At 44.9% G+C, this 7,813-nt stretch overlaps 1 protein-coding gene and 1 long non-coding RNA gene across 5 annotated transcripts in view; one reads left to right on the forward strand and one right to left on the reverse strand.

The window, feature by feature from the left end:
• Nucleotides 1-7,813, forward strand: part of ARVCF (ARVCF delta catenin family member) — a 201,410-nt gene that overhangs the window by 78,706 nt on the left and 114,891 nt on the right. Inside the window, exon 1 of one of the 3 annotated variants that reach the window (XM_042828545.1) lies at nt 7,682-7,703. The exons of the other annotated variants lie outside the window; for them this stretch is intronic. The gene's annotated coding sequence lies outside the window, so the exon portion shown is untranslated. Of the gene's footprint in view, nt 1-7,681; nt 7,704-7,813 lie in introns of those variants that run through there. 3 annotated transcript variants of the gene reach the window in all.
• Nucleotides 308-7,751, reverse strand: LOC122165507. Of its 2 annotated transcripts, XR_006170526.1 has the most exons (4): nt 7,202-7,751; nt 6,140-6,351; nt 2,764-5,143; nt 308-2,378 (listed from the first exon to the last, which is right to left on the reverse strand). It is a non-coding gene; the product is annotated as an uncharacterized LOC122165507 (long non-coding RNA). The 2 variants fall into 2 exon arrangements; XR_006170525.1 differs by having other exon boundaries at nt 6,140-7,751.

The raw sequence follows: 7,813 nt of genomic DNA on the forward strand, positions 1-7,813 counted from the left end.
GTTCTTAACTGTGTTTCCTGCCTTAGCCATGAGTGCTGGGGGCCACGTGCAGCCCATCTCTCTTCATTTATGGAAGTGAAAATTTGATTGCATTAAAAAACAGCAGAGATGCATTTTAATTTCTTTGCATTTGCATCCCTAAACTTTGCACTGAAAGAACGTTTTTTAAAAAAATTCACAAAATACAGGCATAGGCCAATAAGCCCTGAGTTGCTGGTGAGTAGCACCTATCATACATCTTCTACGCATTGTCTCTTGTTGATTTTTTTTTTTTTTTTTTTTTTTTTTGTTTTTTTTTTTACAAGCTTGGTAAATTTTAATACTCTTCATGTGTGAGGCATTTGCTCTAATCCTCCTGGTTCTATTTTGCTTCTTTTCAAGTCAGCCTTCTGCTGCTCTTCACAGTTGGAACTGAAGTTGGAGGGGGAGAAGATATGAAAGTGAGTGTAGGGCATGTACTATTGGAGGCTGAATGCTCGAAGCTGGGATGTTATCACTGGATGGCTAACCATACAGACCATAACTTTCTAATAATAAAGAATATTGTCTTTCTAACAAAGCATCAGACACAAGAAACTTATTAAACACAGAGCTCCTGAGTTGGTTTAAATTGGCATGGCTTCATGGGTTGTAGAAAAGCTGTCAAAGCTGGGGAGCTGAACAGAAATGTTTGCATTCAAAGACTTTCCCCATTGCTACTCAGAGAGGTACTTTGTGGCCGTAATTAAGCACTGATGTTCTTCAGTTCTTATGTCAATCAGAGGTATCTGTGACTTCTGCCCACAGTGATTTGTGAATTGAGAGTCAGTTTCACGTAAAAGATGGAAGCTCATGATGAGAACTGAGTGTGTGTACATACATAAACACATACACCAGGTTAGGTCAAATTGTGCTTCTAAGGAAATACCTTCACGTTAACTTTTCTAAGCTAGAGTTCGGGCCCGACAGTAACTTTTCTGTGTTTCATTACACTTAAGATTCTTTCGCATGGCATTGTGTGTACTGTTAGAATTTAGAAAGCATTTCCAGTATACTGCAGTAAGAACATGGGTGCATTAGTGTTGAATATGTTTGAACATCTGCAGAGAAGAAGAAAAAGGATTGTGAGCTGCACCGAGCCTCAGCTTCCTTTCTTCTCTCTCCCTACTTCATACAGAATGCAGTTTCATCCCTGCTTAGTGTGCAAAATTCTATTTAATTGCTTGGTTTGTGGTACTTCTTGGCTCTAGAGCATTTTTTCCTTTGTTATATAACACATTTGGGCAATTATAGGGGACTGACAACACAGAGAAAGGCGTGCACTATTTGCCTTACAAGTAAGGCTGAGTACAGACAACAAAGCTGTAGGTTCATGACAGCTCCCTGGCACTGCAGTGCTATTTCCCATTCCCCATGCTGGTGCCACTGCTCTCAGCTCCCCACCTTTGTAATTAAGCTCCCATCTTCTTTTTCCCTGTGGAGCACACACAGTAGCTGTGCCATTAGTTTGGTTTGCAAATTCAGCACAGTTAGAGTAGTCTCAGTGAATGGCTAGGAACGACCAGGGTCAGGTTTCAGATTCTGTGTATCTGCAACTATTCAAAGGATGCAGGGGGTGGGGACTTGGGAACACGATTCCCATGGGAGAATGAGTCTGCAGCTCTGCAAGAGAACTTGGTGTGGGCTGAGAGGTAACTGCTGTCCCAATGAGTCCCAATGAATCCCAGCATGAAGAGGAGCCAGAAGCTGTTACTCAGCTGTTTTTAGAGGAATGTGATGCTCTCCATGCATGAGGTGTGATCCTACCTCTGGCTTCCACTGTGTTGGGAATGATACTGCTGAGTTGAGCTCGGAGGCTGGAGCTTTTGCCTCCTTTTTTCTGACCATTGTCTCATCTGTACGAAAGGAGCACCTCCAGGTTTACAGGAGAGTTGGGATCATCTGCTGATAGCTCAGTAGTAGTGGGACCTGGGTGCAGGGAATTCGTGGGCAAAGAACTGCTGGTGGCGTAGGGCAGTGCTGCTGAGCCAGCATGCATCTTACAGGAATTCAGCTGGAGTATTACTGCAGATGCCTCAAATGCAGTTTCCAAAGTGACAGCGTGGCTTATTACAACCCTGTGAGCTTGAGGAGCTCCTGCTGTTTGCCTTTCTGCCTGGGATTAGCCAAGAGGAATCCAAGAGGAATCATAGAACCTGCTTCCAGTTTTGCAGGAAGAATGTGAGAGCAAAAAGCTAAACAAGAACAGGGTTGGTGCGGCAGACGTCGTGGTGTGCAGCGTTTGAGAGCCTCTGAAAGATGGAATCGAGTGGTAATCTGTCAGAATTTGCACTTCCTGGTTTTCCTGTTTTTCGCTGTAGCTTCTCTCTTTAGGTTGTTCTTCAGTCTTCATGTAAGGCCTTAAATAGCATAAACATGGATACGTAAACAAATGGGGACATCAGCCTGAATTTCAACTACAACTAAGAAGATTTGACCAAATACATCATTCTGTGAAGTTCCTTCCAGAGGGGATTTGAATAGGGAGCCCCTAACGCCCGCTTAGTAGGGCTATTTGAGACTCAAATCTGTTGGCGTGCAACAGAAGCCACTGAAAATGAGGCGTTATCTGAGAAATGTTTGAAACGATGTCAGCAAATCTAGTTTGAAAAGCACATCTCAAAGGAATCACTTAAAAATTTAAAAAGGGAACTGAGTGACTGAGACGGATCCTGTCTGGTAAAGAAGGAATTATCTTGCTCTTCCCAACAAAATGATGTGTTTTTTCAAAACATAATTACATACCATTTGATACGTTCACATAGACAGGCTGGGAATGCACCTATTAGCACCAAGATGCTTTTGCAGAGTATCTCATCTTCATCATCAGCAGTACCTCACCTCCCTGCTTCGCTTCTCTGAAGTGCATGCTCTGCTGAATTCCAAAGGGCCATCTGATGTCTGTCAGCAGGAGAGCAGTTGAATTGTAAAAAGCAATGGCCGCATTTTCCCTGATGGCTTCAGAAATATTTTTGTGGTTTCATTGGACTTGGAAAGGCTCAACTTCCTTTGTTATAGGGGACTTTTTTATTGAATGATGTTTTGGAAGCAATTGAAAGGCAAGGGTATTACTTTGTTAACCAAGATGTGTGAAAGTGAGAATAATTTGCTGCATCTGTTAACCTTTTTTGGCTTAGAATATTGCCACCATTAATTTAAAATTATTTTATTTGAATGACAAATTCAGTTTCATGATTTTCCATAGCTTCATTTCTCTGCCAGTAGAAATGTTTTCTTCTAGAACTACAGATAAGAGAAACACATTGACAAGGAATCCAGCTTGCAGCATGCACCTATTCTCTGCACGATGTGTGAGACTTGCAAGATCAGGCAGTGTATTCCAAATCCTCACAGAACCTTTCTGTACCCTCTGTCAGTTCTTTGACGAGACTTTGCTGTCAGCACGGGCTGTGATCTGTGCACGTGCCCTCATCCCCATCAGGCAACAGAAGGCTGTTGGTCCCTGGGCGCCGTTCCCTCGCAGATCCCCATGCTGCAGCTGCCGTGCTTTGCACAAACCATAGGAGTAGTGTGTAAGCAAAGTGGTGGTTTTGGACCCAAAGGCTTTTAAAACCAAAAGTTTTCTTCAATTCCATTTCTGCTGCTGTGGGTATCTATATACTCCTGAGAATTTACTCAGAAAAAGAGTGGCAGTTGGATTGCAACGTTGCTGGTAAAGGCTGAGCCTTTCATTACTTCAGGCCGTGCTGCTCATGGCTCTGTGAGGCTCTTGCTTCCTTTGCTTCCTTTGCTTTCTTCGTCGTGGCCGTGGATTCGCTCACTGAAGTCATCGGAGTGACTGAGAGCAGAACGGCCAGCGGTGGCCATGGGCGGCCCGGGGCTGAGCGCCAGCTGTAATGATAGCCTTCCTCCAAGTGAATGTCAGAGTTTATGCTTGAGGTGTGTGTGTATATGCGTATATAAAAGCTGCTTCCCGTTTCTAAGCTATCAAATTACTAGCTGAAGAGGTTATTTTTTGAGCCATAGTTGTGGTGACTGGGAGTACTATAGGTTACTGCCTGAGCTCACTTTAGGCACTGAAGCAGCGTGTGCCTTTCGCTGCTGGTGGGGGAAGGTTTTTAGAGTTCTGTAGTTAAAAGACTGAGAAGAGCTCCACTCTCCTTGTTTCTGAAGCAGCTTGATTGGCTCTTTTTTCTTCTTGCAGTCTTATTCTCTATATGCAAGTATTTCAAGTATAAGAATGCTTCTCTGGAACAAAATGCCATACACAAAGACCTTGCTTCTCTCTTCAGGAAAGAAGAACCCAAGCATGTTCAGGTTTTGGTTTGAGGAAGACAGTAATTAGTTTGAAAAGGATCATAAAAATGAGTTGATTGCATAGGCATCTATCAGTCCTGTACATTAATGAGAAACCAGTCTTTTTCCCCTCTGAATGAGAGAATGCTGTATGTTGATCTTCTGAGCAAGTGACTGTAATGTTCAGCTCGAAATGTGGCACAAATCATCTGGAAAATCTGAGGGCAGGGAGGGGAGGAATAAAAAAATCTCAGGAATGAAAGATGAGCAGTGCTGGGTTTTCATGCTTTGCAGTGCCTTTGTTTTCCTTTCCAATAACTACAATATGGAATTATGGCCACAGCCCCAACCTTAAATCTGATTTTTTCCTCGCTGTTGTCATTCCTTTATAAATGTAATGCTATCTTAATTTTTTTCTTAAAACGGGAAGTTATTTTTTCTATTTTTAATCCTGTAAGATGTAGTTGATTCTTATCTAAGTGAAGCTGCTAGGCAGAAACATAGGGCATTCATTCGACTGCAACCTATATGTGGTGACATGAGGCTTCCTTTGTCCTTTACTTCTAATGCAAGCAATGCTGTTGCCAGACTGCCCTTGTTCTCATCCTGTCATATGACAACTTGGATGAAATGGACTTGACTGATATTAGATGTAGCAAGATGGAAGCTGTTTGTTTCCAAGTGACAATGCTTTGAACTCACTGAAGTACCTAACGTTGCCCGCTGCAGAGTGTGGCTGTGGCTTCTTTGTCATTTTGGTCTTCAGCTCTGTGATGCTTTAGACCTTCTCTTTAGCACTGATGCGTGGAAGCCGCCTCGCCCTGAATGCTGCCTCCTCCCTGATGAAGGCTTCATCTCTGTTTCTAACCTTGCAATATGAAAACAAAAGGATTTTTAAATGTTACAAGTGCCACGGTGGTTCTGTCTTACAAGAGTCCTGCAACAATTTGGGACCAAGTATGGATGCTTTGAAGGGATCAATGGAATTTTTCAAACAAAAATGATGGAAATAACAGTGAGAGATTACAAAATGCACGTTGGGAGTAAAAATTCTTGTTTTCATCTGCCCACATTAAAATAATCGCAGTGTGGCTCAGTGACACATCATGGTGTGCTGTTCTTTAGTACTCTCACTTACCTTGTATATTTGTGGCATGGAATCCCTAGAGCAGCAATAAATACAACCTTGGTGTGCAAGGTACCCATGTGAACAGAAGCTGTCTGATGCTGAGAGCTGCTGTGGGTGCTTTTGCCTCTATGGTTACCTGGAATTCCTGATTCATCTTGTGACTTCTCGCTCGGTTGGGTTTATGGGTGTTACGTATCGCTGGGCCGTATGTTATGTTTCCAGGCAGAGCTGTAAACTGTTTTGGTTTTAGTGCCCCTGAGAGCAGATCAAACCATAGTGCAGCACTACTGATTTAAATTTTTTAAGGGTAGTGGGAGAAAATGAAAAGGAGAACTTGGCCCAGATACTGTGCCTGTCTGTCTTACAGAAAATTAAAGCTCTTCCTACCTGTGTGCTTTATTTCTCCGAGAGAGAAAAGACAGTTCTCAGCCTGCTTTTGGCAGTAGGAAACGTGATAAATTAGGAAATTAAAGTTCAGTTAAAAAGGGGAGTGGGGAGGGAAGGGGCAACTGTGGGATGTAGTCAGCAGTTCGGTACTGATGGATGGTGTGTTTGTGGCCAGAATTTGGAAATTGAGTATCACCTCAGGGATCTAATCCAAACTCTTATTTAGATAATTAGTTACTTCAGTATTGCCAAGCCCCAGCATTCAGAAGTATTTGAGCTCCAAAATACTGCAAGCTCATAAAAAAAAAAAACAACTTTGGTTTTGAGTGAGAATATTTTAAAGTTTACCTTATACCCAGATGGCCTCCCAGCATCTACTACACAGTGGAGAGGAAGTTATTGTTCTCAACTCTGGAAGGTGGGACTTCAGACTTCAGCAGTGCTAATCTTGCAGGCTTGCAGATGTACCGGGGGGTTTGCAGTGTGAGAGAATTGGCAAGTCTGCCCAGGAAGGTTTTTGGTTTCATCGTTCTGCATTCACACGTGGTTGCCACAACGCCCTATGGATATAGACTTTGTAAGGTTTTTTCTTTGACAGTGTAAGGAGGTCTGGCACATGTCCACATACATGCCTAAATTGAATGGTGCTTTTCTGTGCCAGCATGGCCTCAACAATAGTGGAGCTCTGTTAGTTAGCTGAAGAATAGCTGGGCGAGGAGGAGGGGGAGAGCTGTGCAAGTACAGGGCACTGGGACAAAATGCATTCCTTCTGCTTTGCTTTGACTTCTAAGTATTTTATTGAGGGCTGCTACCAGTTGCATGAGTTCTCTGTCTTTAAGATGGACTTATTTTCTGCCCACGACGGCAAATACTTTATTGCTTTTGTCAGCCTTTGTAACGCTGAACCAAACTGCCCAGGGCTGGGTAATGCAGCTCTGCTGTCTTCTGCCCCTCACCTGCCCAACCTTGGCTCCGGTGTTCAGCTGGGACCCTGACCAGGGCTGCAATAGGAGAGCTGCAATGAGGATTAAATGTCTGACACGTTCCTACCTGTGTTAAATGTCATTTTTTCATGTTTATCTGGTGAGATTTGTATTAATTGATGCGTTAATTGCACTGATGCTGGAAGTGTGTTTTAGAATTCTCAGGGACTGCAAAGCTAGGATGAAAAGGCCCTCTTCTGCTAAGGTGCCTGTTCTGGGAATTACAGGAAACTCCCTTGTGCTCCGCCTCCCTTTCGTTCTTTTGGCTCCGACCATCCCTGTTTTCCAGGACAGTCTCTAATTTGATTCCAGTAGCTTTCAGTCCCTAATTACCCTTCTTCAGCCACCAGCTGTTATAGGCTTGGATTTATTTATTGCTTCGGTTTGCTGCTGGAGCCCCGGTATAATCGAGCAAAACCAGCCCTACCCTGGGTTCGGGGGGCTGCAGCTGGAAGGCGTTGAGCGCTGCCCGCGGTCGTTTCGTGCCCTCCTGCCCGTCCCGTTCTCGCACCGCCCGCCGTCTCCGTGCTTATCAGTACGTCTCCTTTCTGCGGTTTCTCAGAGAAGGCGGAAAGAAGGATTCCAGCCTAGGACTGGACCCTTAGGAAAGCTCTCTTCCATCTCCGGGCTCTCAGCCCAGCAGCAGCACGGGGCTGGGAGCTGCCGGCAGGGCGTGCGGCCCCGGGGCGGGGGAGGAAGGTGCGGCACAGCTGGTGCTAGTTGTGCTAACGCGTACTTCGGCGAGACGGCATCTTCACGAACGCGGGCCAGGTCTGCGTGCAGGTGAATGGTTTTAAGAAACGAGGCCAGCCGCGCTTGGAGCCGTCAGCGTCACTTTCTGTGCAAGGTCCGAAAGGGAGGAAGCCGCGATTGCAGACGACCTTCCAGTGCCGCTGCTGCGCTAGGAATGGCGTTAATCTCCGAGCGGGGTACGAAAAGTAAACGAGCCGGGGACTTTCCTTTCTCGTGCCTCGTCGCCAGCCTCTTGGAAGACGCGCCGCGCTCCCCGGCACGCGGCCGCCGCTCGCTTTCCCCCTTT

The sequence above is a fragment of the Centrocercus urophasianus genome, unplaced genomic scaffold (assembly GCF_019232065.1).
Source record: "Centrocercus urophasianus isolate 14NV4802_14NV808 unplaced genomic scaffold, USGS_Curo_1.0 seq_30, whole genome shotgun sequence".
Classification (NCBI taxonomy): Eukaryota; Metazoa; Chordata; class Aves; order Galliformes; family Phasianidae; genus Centrocercus; species Centrocercus urophasianus.